This window comes from Mesocricetus auratus, unplaced genomic scaffold (assembly GCF_017639785.1).
Source record: "Mesocricetus auratus isolate SY011 unplaced genomic scaffold, BCM_Maur_2.0 Super-Scaffold_100001, whole genome shotgun sequence".
Taxonomy (NCBI): domain Eukaryota; kingdom Metazoa; phylum Chordata; class Mammalia; order Rodentia; family Cricetidae; genus Mesocricetus; species Mesocricetus auratus.
In genome coordinates, this window is record NW_024429187.1 from 17,205,399 (window position 1) to 17,225,544 (window position 20,146).

Consider the following 20,146-nt stretch of genomic DNA (forward strand, 5'->3'; position numbering starts at 1 on the left):
GTATCCCAAAATGCTCAGGATGCTAAATGCTAAGAACTCTCAGAACTGACAGTGTGAAAGGCAGCTTAATAAGACCAAACATACTCTTGACATACAACTCCAGAGCTCTAGTCTCATGAGTAAAATATCACATTTCAAGAGGGCTCATATATCTGGTAAGCAGCCTACCAAAACCATCAGAGAACCCTGAGACAACAAAGCCTGAGAAACTACCATACCCAAGAGGAACTTAAGGAAATGGGACAGTTAAATGCACAAATAGAACAAAAGGATCCTTTAAACACTTCAGGCAAAAACTAAGAAAATCCAAACAGGGTTTCCAACCCTCAACTTGGCCTTGTACATAGGAGTTAGGAGCCTGGGTCTTCAATGTGGTTTGAATGAAACCTACAGAAACACAAAGACAGAGTTCTACTCTGTTAAATGTCCACCTTACACCTTATGTCTACCCAGAACTGAGTGACAGGCACACACAAGAAGAGTATCTAAAATGGCATTTCTGAGTTCTGAATTATTATTCAAACACCATTTTTACTAGAATTATTAGCAAGCACTTCGTTCATGTGACTTTTTAATTGAGCCTTTAGGCCGATATATTATCTTCCCAATGCAAAGTGACTTAAAGCTCACCTGAATAAAGTATTCAGTCAACTTTTCAATCCCATCAGATACTTTGTTAATAACATTACTGCATCATAACTAACGGATATAGTTTGCTCCTCTCTACCTCACTTTCCCCTTTCTTCTCTCCTGCTCATGCTATGCTAATTTAACTCCATCTTAGTAAACAAAATATGATCTTCATGTGACATACTCTCCATTCAACACCTGTAGCTGGACTGTGTGCAAACCAGTGATTATTCTTTATCCTGGCATGGAGCCTGGATCTAGAATTGTTTGGGGACTAATCAGCATTAAACCTGTGTCACAAAGGTTAGTAGGAGAAAATAGACACACCAAATGTATTGTGTTTCTTTCTGAATTCAGGAGACTGGCCAGGATGTGTTACTTCAGGAGGCAGCAAATGAGAAAGAATAATAAATCTACATGCATAGCCAACGAGCTACTGTCTGAAGTTAAAAACCCTGCATGGCCTTTGCTGGCCATCCTTCAGTTCAAAGAGTACAGCTTTTCTATGGGATGACTCTGAAGCACCAGACACGGAAGACATACTGAGTAAGATCCAAAGTAGATAAAGATAAGCAACTCTGTCTACAAAGTATGTTAAAGAACCCACACAAGGTATTATGCCTAGGAGGCTGAGGCAGAAGGGTGATGTTTCTGAGGCCAGTCTGGGATCCATAGCAAGACCCTATCTCAAAAAACAAACACAACAAAAAAAGACCCCAAATCCTCTGTTAATGACAAAATTCCTCAAAATCAAATTATCAAATATTTTGTGAGATTGTGTTCTCCTTTCTCACCTGCTGAGTTCAGCCTATAACTTCCAGTATATCACAATCACTTTATGACACATTTCAAATGAGAATAAAATACTCAAGTCAATCTTTTTTTTTTTTTCGAAACAGGGTTTCTCTGTGGCTTTGGAGGCTGTCCTGGAACTCACTCTTGTAGACCAGGCTGGTCTCGAACTCTCAAGCCAATCTTTCAATCTTAATATACATCGTTAGTAACTTCTAGGCCATTAAGATTCTGTAAAAGACAACCAGATAGATCTAGGAGCTCTCTGTTAACTTTTAAATGTTTGCTTACATAATTTCCCATTACATGATTGGAAAGTTAGTAACTGCGACAGATGTGCATGTACATATTGAGGTTTTTTTTTTTTAAGTTTTATTGAGCTATAACTCATGCATCTTAATATTAACCCTTTTAAAATACATAATTCAGTGATTCTTTAGTATTTTCTTTTTTCTTAAAGTTTTAACAATTTAATTTATGTACACTGGTGTTTTGCCTGCATGTATGTCTGTGTGAGGGTGCTGCATCCCCTGGAGCTCAAGTTAACAGACAATCGTGAATTGCCATTAGGTGCTGGGAACTGAGTAGCCAGTGTTCTTAACTGTTGGGGAAGTCTTATGCTAATAAAGCACTGTCTGGCCAATAGGAATCTAGATAGGTGGGGCTAGGAATCAAGGAGGATTCTGGGTAGGAGAAACACAGGAGAGTCAACATGTAACCGCCATGGGGGTAGGAGCCCAGAACTATTCTCTGGTAAGAGACATACTTAGATTAACAATTATGGGGTAATTACTTAAAGCAGAGCTAGCCAGTAAGAGACAAACAAGGCCAGCAGCTTCATAATGAATATAGCCTCCTGTGTGTTTATTTGGGACTGATGCGGATCTGGAACCAGGCTGGCGCGGCAGAGCCCAGGCGACTGGCGGGGGATATACCAAAGCGGCTAGCAAAGGAAAAAGCTTCTCTTAACAAAACTTAACCACTGAGCCATCTCTCCAGCCCTGATCTCTAGTATAATTTTACCAACAATTTAACTTTGAAAATATTTTTATCACCCCCCCCAAATAAATATTGCATCCATACAAATATCCCCATTTGCTAAATGGTTTTCCTATCTGATTTTGGCCATTTTCAAATACAGCATGAAAAATTAGTGTTTAAACAATATGTGAAAAAACTCAAACATTTTATGGGGAGGGGCAATGAGATGGCTCAAAGGCTCTTGCTGCCAAACCTGGTGATGTAACTTCTACGCCCGGGATCCACATGGTGAAGAAGAGAACAGGCTCGCAAAAGCTGTCCTCTGACCTCCACTTACACACCATGGCTTGTGGGCCTTGGCACACTCTATAAGTAAAGTATAAAATAAGGAAATAGCCAGTGGTAGTGGTGGCACACACCTTTAATCCCAGCACCTGGGAGGCAGAGTCAGGTGGATCTCTGTGAGATTGAGGCCAGCCTGGTCTATGGATCGAGTTCCAGGACAGCCAAGGCTAGCTATACAGGGTAACTAAAACAAAAAACTACAACAAAACTAACTATTTTGAATAAACTTTTTTCTGTCCAATCTTATTCACATACTAACTTGGTGACTTGCTGTAGAAATAATTTATTTGTAAAAGAATTAGTATCCAATTTCATGCAAATATTCTGAGGTGTGTGTGTAAGTTGTATGCACATGTGTACATATGTGGAAGTCAGATGGCAACCTCATGTTTTTATCACTACTGATCTCTATCTTTTTTTTTTTAGGTCTCAATATTGTATTCAAGTTTTCTTTGGTGGGGGGGGTCAAGACAAGGTTTCTCTGTGGCTTTGGGGGCTGTCCTGGAACTAGCTAGCCCTTATAGACCAGGCTGGCCACAAGCTCACAGAGATCTGCCTGCCTCTGCCTCCCCAGTGCTGGGATTAAAGGAGGGTATCTAAATGTATCTGGAACTAGAGATAAGATGGTTGTGAATCACCTGGTAGGTGCTGGGAGTTTAACTCAGGTCTTTTGCAAGTTAAGTGCTCTTAACTGAAGTATCTCCCCAGCCCCAAAGCTGAATCACCTTTTATCAAGAGGTCTAACATGATATTCAGAAATGTCTTTTTGCTTGTTTGATACAAGGTATCATGTAGCACAGGAAGGCCCTAAAATTCCTATATAGCTTAGGATGACCTTGAACTTCTGATCCTTCATCGGCCACCTCCCAAACGCTGGAATTACAGGGGTATATCATAACATCTGTGTATTTACCAACTCTTATATCCCAGACATACAATATTAAAAAATATTAAATTCTGGAGTCTCTCTATTTCTGCCCTATACTTGTGGATCAGAAAAAGCTCTCCGCTACTGCTCAATGCCTTCCTATCTGATGCCAAGCTCCCTGCCATGGTGATCACAGACTCTTAACCCTCTGGAACCACAGGTACAATTAAATGTTTTCTTTTATAAGCTGCTTTGGTCATGGTGTTATATCACAACAACAGAAAAGTAACTAAAACAAGTTAGAACTATGAAACAAGTAAATAACATACTAACCTATTCTATCAGTCAGTGAATTTACTCCATTCTCTTTTTATAAGAAAAGAGAAGGGCATCTAAGGTTTTGGGTTTTTTGTTTTGTTTTCAAAGTCATCAGGTCTTCACAGTAAAGGGTAAGAGAAGACTTCTGCGGCTAAGATACACTTGAACATTTGGGAATTGAGGAGGCCCTCTCAAACTATCCTCTGAAGATATTTTTAACTAAACCTTATTAAAGGAGGCAGAAGCAGAAAGATCAGGAGTTTTTATCTTTGGCTACAGAGCAACTCTATCAGAAAAGACCAGACAGGGCCAGTGAGATGGTTCAGTGAGTAAAGACACTTGCATTACAGGCCTGATGCCCTGGGTGGGTTCCATCCATAGAACCTACGTAAAAGTGGAAGGAGACAAGTGACTCCCAAAAGTTGTCTTCTGACCACCACATGCACACCATGGCATATATAAGTGCCCCCCCTACACACACACACACACACACACACACATACACAGATCTGGTACTTGGCTCCTATTTTGAGGTGTAACTGTTTCTGATCTCCCAGGGAGACTGATCATGCTATCCAACTTCTTGTTCATCTCTGGGTAAACGGAGACACCAAACTTTATTCAGAAGTTTGTATTAATGTGAGACTAGAATTTTTCTGCCTTGTGCTCTGAATCACCTGAGACTTTACACTCCTAAAACTTGCCTAGCAGCCAGACAGGCAGCCTTCACAGCCCAGCTGCACAGTGCTCCAGACAGAAGCTTGCTGGTATTAGAGTCCACACTACAGCCCAAGTTGATGTGCTCCCTCTTTTACCCTGTCTTATCTAAGCATTTTCATACCACTGTTTGGTGAGGAGGATAAATCAGGTTATCTTCAGTCAAGAGACAGACTGGTCTTCTGTGATCTCAATGCCCTACAGTGCTTTCTCTGTAAACATCAGGCTGTGCTAATATACCTGTTCTTGGTCTCCAGACTGCTGTTCACTTTGGTGGATAAGCCTGAGCTGGCAAACCTCAATCCATTATCAGATTTTCTTTTTTTCGTTTTTATATTTGTTTGTTTATTTATTTTGGTTTTTTTTTTTTTGAGACAGGGCTTCCCTTATTGTTTTGGAGGCTATCCTGCAACTTGCTCTGTAGACCAGGCTGGCCTCTGCCTCCCGAGTGCTGGAATTAAAGGCGTGCATCACCAACGCCCAGCAGATTTTCTTTTTAAAAACTGTGTGTGTGTATGTGTGTGTGTGTGTGTGTGTGTGTGTGCACGTGCGTGTATGAGTGTGCCTAAGAGACGGCTCAGCAGATAAGAGCACTGGCTGCTCTTCCAGAGGTCCTAGGTTCAATTCCCAGCACCACAACCATCGGCAACCCCAGTTCCAGGACATCTGTGTGCTCTTCTGACCTCTGCAGGCATCAAACACATAAATGATGCATAGATACACACATTAAAATTTAATTAACTAATTAAGTATTTTAGAATACAGAACTTGCAAATGGCAGAACTAGAATCTGATCTCTGGTATGCTCATCTCCAGAACCCCAATTTACAACTATTATGCTAAACTGTTTATTTTAAATGGCTTCAGGTTTAGAAGGTAGAAAGACAGAGGACTATAGAGATGGCTCAGTGGCTAAGATCCTGTATTACTTTTCCAGAGGATCTGAGTTGGCTCAGAATTATCTGTAACTTCAGTTCCAGAGGATCTGACACCCACTTCTGGCCTCTGTGGACACTTGCCCCCATATACATGTATCCACACAGAGACACATAAATAAAAATATTTAAAAAGTATTTAGAAATAAGTTAATTCACCTGGACAGCCTTATTTCCTTATTGCCCAGACGCCTAAGTGACAAATATAAATGGCTATTTGTCCACAGATAAAAAGTATGTATATTTTAAAGCACAGATTTACTCATTGAGGGCCAGATTTATTTATTATTATTTATATATTCTTTTTTGTAGTGCTAGGGAATACCAGTGAAAAGGAGTGCTATTTAATGATCAGAAGAGATTCATTTAGAGATATCTAAGTATTACACATACCTTAAAGTATAATAAACTACGGTGATTACTTTGGTCATTGTTTTACATTCTCAAAACACTTGTTATTTACTTTGCTCCATGGCCAAAAGAAATTAGACACCCAAACCTTCCCTTGAGTGTCTACCCTATCGGTTATATCTGAAGCAGCATGGAAACAAAACAAGGGCAACCTACTGCAAATCCACAGCAGTCCTGGGAAGAGGAGAGTGTGCACGAATCTAATGGAAACAAGGCAGGGCCTGTGGGCACCCATGAATATTTCAGAAGAATAATGAAAAAGTACGCCAGATGGGTTCACTTGCAGCTGACTGCAACTAAACGGACCAAAGCCAGACACTTTCCTTACATAATTTATCAAGCACTTCCTAGTCCCCTCCCACTACTAGCCTATTCTTTCTCTTCCTCATTTTTATTTTTAGAGACTAATACTACCATTACTTTTCTTTCAAGATCATCATAAACTATAAAAACAAACAAACAAAAACCCCACACCTAATTGCTTTTTAAAACATGAGACTCCAGATGTCTTTACAAAAGCAAAAGTGGACAAGAGAAGTCTAACTAGGTCAAGGGGGGATGCAGGGGTCCCCCTTTGCAGGTGCTGGTTTGATGTTCAGGAATGAACCTCACACTTCATTCATGCTAGGCACATATTCTTCCACTCAACTATATCTATCTACAGCATATACCGGAGAGTGTTAAATTTTGGAGTAATCGGGCAAGGCAATAGTAAACTAGTTAAAGAAAGCAGCCCTACTGAACTCAGCAATCAGTCATCCTCAGAGTACTTCAATGATAGGCATACACCACCACACGCAGATGGCAAGTTTATTTATAATACAGGTGTTAAAAGAAGGAACATCCTGCCGGGCGATGGTGGCGCACGCCTTTAATCCCAGCACTCGGGAGGCAGAGGCAGGCGAATCTCTGTGAGTTCGAGGCCAGGCTGGACCGACAGCCTCCAAAACAATACAGAGAAACCCTGTCTCGTAAAACCAAAAAATCCTAAGATTTCCAGATTTAAATGGATAATCAACTTTCAGTAACTGACTGATTTCTCAAAATCTACATATTAACCTAACTCTAAAAGCAGGGCTGGGGACTACAGCAGCTGGTAGAGAAACTGCCTAGAATTGTACAAAGCCTCAGATCCACCTGCCAGTACTGCATAAAACTAGGCTCCTTGACTGCATAGAGTTCAAGGCCAGCCTGGGCTATATGAGACTCACTTTAAAAAAAGTTTACACGGTCTGTCCAGATGGATTGCTCTGTGCTTCTGGGGGGAAGGAGGCCAGGCTACATTGTTGCCTTGTGCTTCAGTTCCAACCACTACTGGCTCTGTATCAAGATCTGGGACCTGGAGGACAAGATCACTGTAGATGACCTAAACTGAAGCAAGTTGTCACCAGCACCAGCAGCAAGGCAGAGCTACCCCAGTGTATCTCTCTGGCCTAGTCTGCTGATGGCCAGATCCTACTGGCTTTACACAGACAACCTAGTAAGAATGTGGAGGTTACTTTCGTCACTCACTAAAAGTTTATGACAGATTTTAGAAATAAAAACTCTTTATGAAAACAAAACAAAACTCAAAGCTAGGGACATACATTTAAAGTTATTGAGTAGCCCAGGTTAGCCTGGAACTCAATTTCCTACCGCCTTAGTCTTCTGAGTGCTACGATTATGGCCATATTCCATCATGCCTGGGCTGCCAAAGACAACAGCCAAAGTTCAACCCTCACTTATATGGTAGAATGAAAGAACCGACTCCAGAAAGTTATACTTTGACCTCACACTTGAACACAATCACACTACACACACACACACACACACACACACACACACACACACACACACACACACGAGTCAGTACAATGGTCACAACCTTAGGAACTTACTTTTGGATGTCTACACAAGAGTTAAACCCCATGAAAAGTACCTGAGGTAAACTTCAACTATGATAATGAAAATACAGTTTTTTATGAGCAATTATATCCCACTCCATACTAAACACTATGCCTGCATTACCAACCAACAGTAAGTATTTGATCAAATTCTTCCACACAGATAAATGGTAGACATTCTTCTAGAGTAGTTCCAGAGATCTAGGCATTAGAAATGTCAGTTCGAGCATCTGACATCATTTGAACTGGTTATAGATGGGTATGTTATATAAACTCACCATTAAAGATAGCATGGTTCCCTGACTTATGAATGCAGAACACAGATGTATTCCAAAAACAAACTATTTTAAGGTCTGCCATAAAAACAGCTGTGTACTCTAACTGCAAACTGAAGCTTTGCAAAACAAAACAGATGAATTGTTTACTAATTAATAATTAACACACTTTTCTTTAACTAAAATAAAAATAAGTCTCAGTCTGTACTAGTAGTTTCCATAATTTTAAGTATGGTATCTTTATGCTCTATCTTAAAAGCAGATTTGAATGAGTATGTATATATTCTTTGTTTCCTTAACAAAAAAGGAAGGAAAAGAGAGGAGGAAGAAAGAAAAATTAAAAATACATAAAGGTAGGTGTGACAAGAGAAAAACCACTAGAAATTATCTGGGTCTAAACTTTAAAATCAAATTTTCAGGCCTGGTGGTGCTTGTCTTTAATCTGAGCGCTAGGGAAGCAGACACAAGCAGATTTTTGTGAATTCAAGGCCAGACTGGTCGACATCAAGTTTCAGGCCAGCCAGGGCTACACAGTAAGACACTGTCTCAAAAAACAAACAAACAAGACGTTTTTAATTAAAATAAAATTCTAGGATCTGGAGAGATGATTTGGTATTAAGAGCGCTGAATGGATGCTCTTGTAGAGCATGTTCTGATCTCAGCACCCATGTGACATCTTAACAACCATCTGTAACCCTAGATCCAGGGGGCCCAATGCCCTTTTCTAGCCTCCTTGGGCACCAAACACAACACACACATGGTGCATACACATACATGCAGGCAAAACCACATATACATATAAAATAAATACATCTTAAAAAATCAAATTCTAGGTCTACCAGTACTATCAAGACAAATGTGGAGAAAATGATCCTAATTCTCACTGTTATGAAGGAAGAAAACATATTAAAAGAGGAAAAAACTTAAAGGGTGTCTATTACTACTATTGTCGCTATCACAAAACCAAAATTGACTTCAATATGCACCATCTGAAACTTACTTATTTGTGTTCCTTCCTTACACAAACCACTGTGTCTATATCGACTGAAACCCAAAACCTGTTATGTGGAATTACTCTCAGAAAAAAAAAAAAAAGAAATGCAAATATTACCTCTCTAAATAGAAGCTAACCACTGTGTTTGTTCATTTTCTCTTCCCCTTCCTCTCTCTCTCTAGTTTGTTTCTTTTGAGACAGTGTCTCACATAAGCGATCTAGCTTCAAAATCACTTTGTGGTAGAGCTGGTCTTGACCTCTTGAGTTTCCTATCTCAAGCCTGTCAACAGCTGGGATTATTCATGTCCAGCTCCCCCTTTTTTCTTCTAGGAGTTTTGCTTCATTTACTCAAAAGCCAACAAACCCCAATAGACATTGCTACACTAACTCAAATCATATTCAGAACCAACATACTTCATCCTTGCACTCTGTAGGCAGAGGCAGGTCTACATAATGAGTTCCAGGCTAACCAGAGCTACAAAGTGGGACCCTGCCTTCAAAAAAGTCCCCCAGAACTGGGGAGATGGCTCAGTGGCTGTGAGTACTGGCTGCCCTTCCAGAGGATCCAGGTTGGAGTCTCCACACACACACGGCAAGTCAATCATCTCTAACTCCAGTTCCGAGGATCAGGCATGCAAGTGGTATGCAAATATACATGCAGGCAACATGCATTAAACAGAAAGTAATTTTTTTAATTCCATTAATTTTCAGTAAAATGAACTGAGAGGTTTATGGTAAATGATAAACATCTACATTTGCTTAAAGTTCACTATGTATGAACCTTTATAAACTCTTGATTAGTTTTGAGTGTCTTTAAATTAAATTTCTAGGCTAGCGTACAAACTTGTACGGATTTGTTTTGCTTTTTTTTTCATCTGAAACGCATATTGTACTTTAGTAGGAAAGTCATTCACAGAATGGATCAAAAATCAGAACTTGCTTATAATATGGTCTGAGAATTTTAAAAGCACCAACAGCCAGAAAAAAAAGGCAAAACAGTCAAAACATCATCTCTGTTCTTATTCCTGCTCCATGTAAAGGGAAACTGCAGACATTCTCTTCATTCTAGAGTTAGCGTCCAGCACTGATGGTGAATGTTTACATAACCCATCTTCAGAGTTAAGGAGAGCGGTTGCTGGACGATCCAGCCTCCCTAAACATTGTCTAAAAACAAACTGTAAGGAAAGAGACAGCCAAGTATTCCTCAGAAGTTTCTTGTAACATTTAAACACGCTATGGTTGTGCTGTGTGACAACAAATAAATCTCCACACTTAATTGCCACTTATGCTGTAGCACAAATAATAAAAATCCAGAGACAGATATTGGGGTTCCAGATGAAGATCAGAGAAGCTAAAAAGCTGAGCCACTAGAGAGTTCTCACCTCTACCAAGGCTCAGACCAAATGGGGGGCGATCTTGTCCTCAGTGTGGCTACAGACTGCACTGCCCTCCACCAAACCTCAGACTACAATGAGACTGCACTGAGCTTCTGCCTTATATTCCTCTCTAGTGCTGGGATCAAGGTGTGAGCTCTGTTTCTCTTTTAGACAGATTCACTCTCAAGTAGCCCATGGTGGCCCTGAACTCACAGAGATCCATCTCCCTCTGTCTCCTGAGTGCTGGGATTAAAGGTGTGGCCACCACTGCCTGTCCTCTATGGCTAACTAGTGGCTTAGCTCTGCACTTTGATATTCAGGCAAGCTGTATTTGTTAAATTACAAACAAAATATCACTACATTCTGCTTATTAAGCTTTTCTGCCTTCCCATTTAATTATCATTAGTGTTTTCTTTTCTCCTTTCCATTATACAAAAAAACTAAAGAGTAGATTATTTTAGTATTAAACTCCTGAGATTAAAAGTTATTCTTTCTTTTCCCACTGTATTTTAATTACTGATGGTATGGAGGAATTCTGAAAAGAAAATGTGTTGCAAGTACCAAGGTTTTGATTCCTCTCAAAGTAAACAACTGAGAACTCCATATTCTCTGAATCAACAACTATATATTGAATTCTTTACAAATGTCACATGTCAAATTAAATAGTAATAATTTGGACAAAATATTTTGCTGAGGCAACTAGAAATTATTATAACTAAATGAACTATGCCCATTTCAAAAAGACAAGCATGCTTTCTCTCATTTATCATTCCTAGATTTTAATATAAATACATAAAACAATATATTTGTCTCACATGAAAATAGAAGGACCAGGTGTGATGGTTCATGCCTTTAACCCTTACACTCTAGAGAGAACAGCAGGTGGATCTCTGAGTCCCAGGTCCGCCTGGTCTATATAGCAAGTTCCAGAACAGCCAGGGCTGCATAGAGAGACCATATCTCAAAAATCAAAACCAAACCAACCAAACCCCCCTCCACCAAAAAAGAAAAAGAAAATAGAAGTAAACTGTCCGAGGGACAAAGGGGCCTAATAGTAAGGGATAGGATAAAAAAAAGGGAGAGAGGATAGAGGGATATGAGCAGCAAGACTATGCTTAACACACACACACACACACACACACACACACATGTATGTATATGTATATATGCATATATATGTATAAAAATCTTTTAAAGCAATTTTTAAAATCTTACTGAGTTTTCCTGATTAATGCTCAGCTTACTTAACAATAATAAAGTGGTCACTCTGGCTTCTAGTTAAAAACCGGAAATGAGAAGTTCTATTTTTATTTTACACTCTGTCTCTGTGGAATAACAGGTGGTAGTTATTTCCCTAAGGCATCCTTGTACACACTCCAGTTTTAGACTTGAGTATAGTATTAGTTACTACTGAAAATCCACAATTCTTTAAAAATAAAAATAAAAGCACTTACTGCCCTTTGTTATCTCAAACCAGTTTTTCTATTTGTCTGTGCTCTTGGTAGAATAAGAAGGCGCCATGAGAACCAAGGTCTAACAGCTTCATTTTGTACCGGTCAGATGATATTGAAAACAGACACCCACTCCTCAGAAAGTCCTGTTAAAATTACTGAAACATACTGGGCATGGTGTGGCACACTCTTGAGAGGCAAGACGACCAGGAGTTCATTCATCTCCTCAGCCATTAATGAGTTTTGAGGCCAGCATGGGTTACATACAACAGACCCTCTCTAACAACCAAAAAAAGGAAGCAAATAACTGAAACAAATGTTTAGTTTTCTAAATAAACCCGAGATAGGATGCAAAAGAACAAAACACAGATAATCCTCAAATTCTTACTGCTTTTTGATTTCATATTTATTACATTTATTGACTTGAGGGAGGGATATCCACGCCAAGGCATTTGTGGAGGTCAGAGGACAACTTTCGGGACTTGGTTCAGTTCTTTCCTTGTACCGTGTAGCTTGGGACTGAACTCAGGTTATTAGGCCTGGAAGCAAGGGCTTCACCTGCTGAGTTGAAATTCTTCATTACTATTACTACTGTTGTTGTAATAGTACCTGTGGAGGTCAGAGGACAACTTTGTGGAGTTGGTTCTCACCGTTCATCTTTTTGTGGGTCCAGGGAATGGAACTTAAGTCATCAGGCATCAGCCCCAAAACTCTTAACATTTGTCACTAACTTTCCCCTTTCCCCTCAAAGCAACTTATTAGTAACAAGTAATAACTAGTACTCCATTACTAACAAGTTCGTCTCTTTTATTCTTCCTTTATTTTCAACAACTGATAAAGTACAACTTGCTTATTATATAGAAAGATTAAAGCAGTGATTTTCTTTGACCATAAGCAATTGCTAGTCATGTGTGATCAATCCCCTTTCAATCTTTGCTAACGGCCCATGCCTACAGGGACAACTATGGGAATAAGCTGTGCAGGGTTTCTTCTGAGCGCTGGTGTCCCAGAAAGCTCAATTTTAGCTTCTGCCTAAATAAGCAATTTTATTTTATGAAACTTTCCAAGAACATTTTATTAAATAAAGGGAGAGGGCATATTAAGTCATACACAAATAAAACAAACTAAAGTCACTATTAGAAATATGGTAGTTTGGACATTAAATAAGAAAACTTCTTAGAGAAAAATTGTTTATAAAAGTCATATCTACACTTAAATCTAAGTTGTTTCTTCAATTCTAAAAACAGCTTTTTGAGGAAGCCTAAAGCTTTACGTTGTGCAAGGAAACCTGAACAGACTGGAGACAACCTCAAAAGCTCATAATCTCATTACAAAGCAGCAGGGTAAAAAGGCAAAGGTCAGAGGACAGAGAACAGAGTGCAGAGTAATTCCCACACTTGAGAGTGGACCATCTCATTATTTTACAGTCACTAAAGGCTATGCAGTTGGATTTACAAAAGCAATACAATCATTTATACTTTAAGTCTCAAGGCAGCTTTAATATTAAGACTTTATTATTAAGAGCAAGGAAATTAAAATTACTTTTCACCTGTACTTGAATAATCTCTCAAACATACACCAGAGCCTCAGTTGTTCCTCAAGGGCTTTCAGGAAAAAGCTGTCATCTCTTCTAAGGAATTCCAAAAGGCACAAAAATAAACACTTAATGTGCATATATACACATCAACAGATATGTCATTTCAAGGCCTCCGTCCCCTAATGATTCAACAAAGCATGTCTATTAATGGCCATGTCCACATTCAGAAAACGCCAAATTTTTACTCCTGCTTGACTGAGATTTAATTTCAAGAGAAAGCATAATTTTGTTAAACTGTGCAGTCTCTTGACTCGGTCTGTACAACTGACTCTGCCTCCTCTAGCAAGCAATTACATCTTTTGTTACTCTAGCCTCTGCTACTTAAATTTTAAGTCCTAACACTATCAGAAGTCACTCAACAGAACATGAGGAAGATCACAAAAACTGGGTAAACACTAACAGGATTATGAACAAGCAACAACTAAAAGTTTTAATTAAATTTCAAATTTTAATTAAAAATCAAATGCATAAGGAATCCAAGTGCTATTGGCTCTATTGTACAATTTCATTGTAGCCTTCATTCTGAATACAAGTACTTTTTGCAATGCACAATATGTCTTGCCACCAGACACCAATGAACATTATCTCAAACAACTTCACTCATAGTCAAGACTACTATATATATGAATTATGATGGTTTTTATTGTGCATATGAAGTTTTTTGTTCTTTTTTTGAAAGGATTTATTTATTATGTACACAGTGTTCTGACTGCATGCCTGCAGGTCAGAAGATGGTACCAGATCTCATTATAGATGGTTGTGAGTCACAATGTGGTTGCTGTGAATTGAACCAGGACCTCTGGAAGAGCAACTAGGTGCTCTTAACCTCTGAGTCATCTTTCCAGCCCCCGTTTTCTGTTCTTTTAGAAACATAATAGATCTGAGCCTGGTGGTATAAACCTGTAATTCAGCTACTTGGGAGGCTGGGGCAGTAGGAGCACAAAGTCAAGGCCTAACTGGGTTACCAAGTGAGTTCCAGCCCAGTCTAGTCAACTTGTGAGAACCTGTCTCAAAACTGAAAACTAAAAACAGGGAGCTGAAACCAGGCATGGTGGTGAGTAAGTGCCTTTGATCCCAGCAGAGGCAGAACTCTCTAAGTTTGAGCCCAGCCTGATCTACACAGTGAGCTCCAGGACAGTCAGGCTATATAGCAGGACCCTGACTCACAAAGGGGGTGTAGTGGGTGAGACTGGAGGGATGACTCTACAGTTAAGAGGCACTGACTGTTGTTCCTGAGGACCCAGGCAGCTCCAGTTTCAGGGGATCCAACACCATCTTCTGACCTCTTTGGGCACCAGCTTCACATGCATGCAGGCCACAGCACTCATACACATAACATTAAGTTAAATTAAAAACATCTTAAAGTAAAAAGGGGCTGGAGATGTGGCTTAGTGCCTAGTATACAGAAGACTGTGGGTTCAGTTCCCAGGACTGAAAGGAGAAAGAGAGGGAGGACTAAGATGTGTTTGGTGATGTAGATCTGCAATCTTAATACTGGGGATGTAGAGGCAGGAGAACCTGAAACTCAAGGTCCTACAAAGCAAGCTCTGATACCCTCTTCCCACCTACAGGCATACACATGCAGACAGAACACTGTATACATAATAAACAAAAAATTAAAAAAAAAAAAGAAAATCATGACACGGACAGGGTAGCCCAAGCCCCCCATGCCCCTCCTTTTTTTCTTTTAATTTCATGAGACAGGGTCTCACTATGTAGTTCTAGCTGGCCTGGAACTCAGAGATCCAGCTCCTGAGTGACGAGATTTGGGCATACCCAGCACAGCCCAAAACTCTAATCCCAGCCCTCGGGAAGCAGATCTGTGAGTTTGAAGTCAATCTGGTCTACAGAGCGAGTTCCAGGACAGGCCCTAAAGCTACAGACAAACCCTATCTTGAAAAAAACAAAGAAAAAACAACAAACCAAAAAAACCCTTTAATTCCATCACTCGGGAAGCAGAGGCTTCTTTGAATTCTAAGCCAGCCTGGTCTATGGTCTACATAGTGAGACTCTGGCTTTAAAAAAAGTATGAGCTGGATGGGGGTGGCCCACAACTTTAATCCTAGCACTTGGGAGGCAGAGACATGAGGGATCTCTGGTACACACAAATATATTTTCATTCTTGGTAGATGAAAAAATTGTACCAAAGAATTAATTCTAAAATAAAATTCCTTAAGATTTATCAGTAAATATTTGACTTATATACTATATTCCCAGAGGGTTGGCGAGACTGCTTAGCAGGGAGGAGCACTTGCTGCTCTCCTGGAGGGCCCAAGTTTGGTTCCCAGCACTCATACTGGGCATCCTACAACTGCTTGTAATTCCAGGGAACCTAATACCTTCTTCTGGTCTCTGTGGGACACCCACACAAATGCCTTTCTGACACAAACACACGAAATTGAATTTAAAATCTTAGTAAATTAAAAAAAAATAAGAGGGGTTACAAGAACTCTCAGGTCTAGAGTGTTTGTCTAGGCATTTCTGTACCATGTGTTGTCCTCTAAGTGAAAATGTTGTATTGCAAGCTGAAGTGGAGTTACCAATATGAGCAAAAGAGAACTGCAGAGTAACAAGTGGTATTTAAATTCATCTTCCACCAATTTCTAACTCCTTTCACTGTCTCCTACTTGTCCCTTCCACCAGGATCAAGGTGGTTTACAAATGATTCACAAAAACATAAGTTTTTTTTATCCTGGCATACATAGCTTTCAAGGTTGGAGCTAAGGATGCCAATGAAGGAATAAGTACTGACAAGAGTGAGAAGAACCAAGCAAAATGGCATAATCCCAAGGGTACCACTGTCTATGTTTTTATAAACTATGAAATCACAGTCATTGTTCTTGTGAACAAATGTATAAAAAAAAGTTAAGCCAAATATGAAAGTACATTTTCCTGGAGGTATGCGGGGATACTGAAACACAGATGAAAGTGTATTTATTAAGAAAAAGAGCCGGCAGTGGTGGTGCACACCTTTAATCCCAGCACTCGGGAGGCAGAGGCAGGCGGATCTCTGTGAGTTTCAGGCCAGGCTGGACCTACAGCCTCCAAAACAATACAGAGAAACCCTGTCTCCTAAAACCAAAAAGAAAAAAAAAGAATACACTTAGGAGGTAGGAAACATTTTTTTTAACTTAAATTTCCTTAAAGGTTAAGTTAAACAAAGTGAAGAGCAATTAGCTTAGAAAATAAAACACTCACCCAAAAGCTAAACAATTCCTAAGTCTTAAGTCTGTAAATTCCCAGTGCTCAGACTCCTCGGATGGAAGTCAGATTTCATTCTCGTGGTACAGAGACATTAGAAATATTAATTATTATGCCCCAAGATACTCCAATTTCTGCTGCAATGAAGTTTAACTGGAGGATTTAGATTGCCATTAGAAAGGATTTCTTTGGGGGTGCTTGCTGAAGACAGGGTTCAGTAGTTAGGAACACTTGCTGTTCTTGCAAAGAACCTGGTTTGGGTTCTCAGAAATCCCAACCATACTTAACTCCAGTTCTAGAAGATCTAACACCTCTCCTAAAACTCTGTAGGCACCAGACATGCACATGGTGCACACAAACATTTGTACACAAAAACTGATCCTCAGAAAACTAAAAAGAGTCAGCTTTGGTGGCACAAGCCTTTGATCCCAGCACTTGGGAGGCAGAGGCAGGCGGATCTCTTGTGAGTTCGAGGCCAGCCTGGTCTACAGACATGCTGCAAAGCCACAGAGAAAGCCCTGTCTCCAAAACAAAACCAAAAAAAAAAAAAATTAAAAAAAAAAACAAGCAGTGGTGGCTCACTCCTGTAATCCCAGCACTTGAGAGGCAGAGGTAGGTGGATCTCTGTGAGTTCGAGGCCAGCCTGGTCTACAAATCGAGTTCCAGGACACAGAGAAACCCTGCCTTGAGAAACCAATAAATAAATATAAAAAGAATTTCTTTACTATGGTGTGTGTGGAACTGGAGGTGGTTATAAGCCACCTGCTGTGGGTGTTGAGGATTAAACCTGGGTCCTCTGCAAAGGCAGTGCATGCCTGAGCATATTTCTAGTCCTAGAATCTTTCTTTTCTACGTAGTAATACAATAAAAACAGGGGGCGGGGGAGCTTTTGGCCACTTCAGCCATCTTCCAAGGTCAGCTTAGTCTACACATTGAGTTCCAGGGCAGCCAAGCCTACATTGAGACACCTTGTCTCAAAATACACACATACATACAAACATGCGTATCATATGATATTTCAAGAGGAAAATAGGCTGATAAATTATTAAGACAATTCTTTCCACAAAATTAATGTACACTTTTTTTAAAAAACAAATAGCCTTCTCAAATGGACAGAACTAGAAAAAAACATCCTGAGTGAGGTAACCCAGACCCAGAAAGACAAATATAATATGTACTCTCTCATAAGTGGATACCAGACATAAAGCAAAAGATATTCAGCTTACAATCTACAACCCCTGGGAAGCAAGAACCCTCTTCCAGAAACAGATGAAGAAATCCACAACTAACCATTGGGCCAAGCTCCTGGAGTACAATCAAAGTGAGAGAGAAGCGATAATATAAACAAAGGAGTCAAGACCGTAATGGGGAAACTCACAGAATCCGCTGACCTGAGCTAGTGAGAGACCACTGACTCAGGTCTGACAAATGGGGAACCTGCATAGAACCGATCTAGACTCCCATAACATAGGTGACAGTGGTGTGATTGGGACAATATGTGAGGCCCCTGGCAGTGGGTCCAAGATCTAACACTAATGCACAAACTGACTTAGTGGAGCCCATTCTTTATGGAGAGATACCTTGCTCAGTCTAGACACAGGGGTGTTGGGGGTGGGTGGTAGAGAGGTACCTTGGTCCTGCCTCAAGGAGATGATGGGATAGACTGTAGACTTCCTAAAGGTCTTACCCTCTCCAAGGAGCAGATGGGAGGTTCAGTGGGAGGGAGGGGGGGGGTGGAGGAGAGGAGGGAGGGGGAAATAGGATTGAAATGTAAAAAAAAAATAAATTTTAAACATATTTTTTAAAATTAGCCTTCTGGGGGCTGGAGAGATGTCTCAGTGGTTAAGAGCACTGGCTGCTCTTCCAGAGGGCCCGAGTTCAATTCCCACATGGCAGCTCACAGCTGTCTGTAACTCCAGTTCCACCAGATCTGGCATCCTCACACAGACATACATGCAGGCAAAACATCAATGCACATAAAATAAAGATAAATACATTTTTAAAAAAAGAAAGAAAATTTCCCTAAAAAAAAATTAGTCTTTTGAATGCTATGACAAATGAAGCTGGATTATTAATAAGAGTGTGGAGGAGCCAGGTAGTGGTGATACACACCTTTTATCCCTCTACTCAGGAGACACAGTCAGGCGGATCTCTGAGTTCAAAGCCAGAGTGGTCTACAGAGTGAGTTCCAGGACAGGCTCCAAAGCTACACAGATAAACCCTGTTTCGGAAAACCAAAAAGACAAAGAGTGTGGGGGAAAGCACAGCTTCAGAAGGCCTCTCTAAAGATGTGTCATTTGTACGTAGAACTTGAGTAATCAATAAAGCCAGTATAACCTCAGGTGGTGCTTCATGCCTATATATCCCTGGCACTTTGGAGGCAAAGGCAGGAGGATCACAAGTTCCAAGATCATCCTGAGCTACAAGATCATCCTGAGCTACACACTGAAGTAGAGGGCAGCCTGGGCTACAGGAGACCCTGCCTCAAACAAACAGACCCCCACACCCCCCAAAAAAACCCAAAAACAACAGTTTCTCTGGCAACATGCCTGCTGGAAGCTTAAGTCTTTAGTGTGGCAATGTTGATAATGGATGAAACCTCTGATGGGGACCTCCTGACAGGTAATTAGGATATTTGAAGTGTTGCCCTCAGAAAAGATTAATTCAGTTATCTGAGGAATGGTGTTGCAGGATATTTGTTTACTCTGCGTGAAGATGTGTCTATGATTTGCCTCATCTACCTAAGGCACCTGATTGGTTTAGTAAGAGCTGAAGAGCCAATAACTAGGCAGGAGAGGTTAGGCAGAACTTCTGGACAGAGAGAGGAACTCAGGGGATGAATCTAGGTGTGTGGTATTAGCCAGTGAGACACAGAGGGAGTCAGACGTACAGAACCGAGGAGGGGTAAAAAGTCATGTGGCAGAATGCAGATTAACAGAAACAGGTTAATTTAAATTATAAGAACCAGTTGTGCAGAGGCAGGCGGATCTCTGTGAGTTCGAGACCAGCCTGGTCTACAGAGTGAGTTCCAGGACAGCCTCCAAAGCCACAGAGAAACCCTGTCTCGAAAAACCAAAAAAAAAAAAAAAAAAAAAAAAAAAAAGAACCAGTTGTAAACAAGCCTAAGCTAAGGTAAAACTTCCATAATTAATAAGAAGTCTCCATGTCGTCATTTGGAGCTTGGCGGTTTAAAGAGAGTCTGATGAGAAAGACCCCTTACAATGGTTAACTGCTGAGAGAGTAAGTTATAAAAAAAAAAAAAAGAGCACATTTAACTAGCCTGAATGTCTGGCTTCTCTAGCCATGCGTTCTCTCCTGTAAACTCGTCCTCCATTGCCACGCTACTATGTGGCCTTTACCAAAGGATCACCT

At 40.3% G+C, this 20,146-nt stretch overlaps 1 protein-coding gene across 4 annotated transcripts in view; it reads right to left on the reverse strand.

Moving 5' to 3' along the window:
- Dennd5b (DENN domain containing 5B) overlaps nucleotides 1-20,146 on the reverse strand; it is a 118,595-nt gene that overhangs the window by 92,899 nt on the left and 5,550 nt on the right. The window lies entirely within an intron of this gene.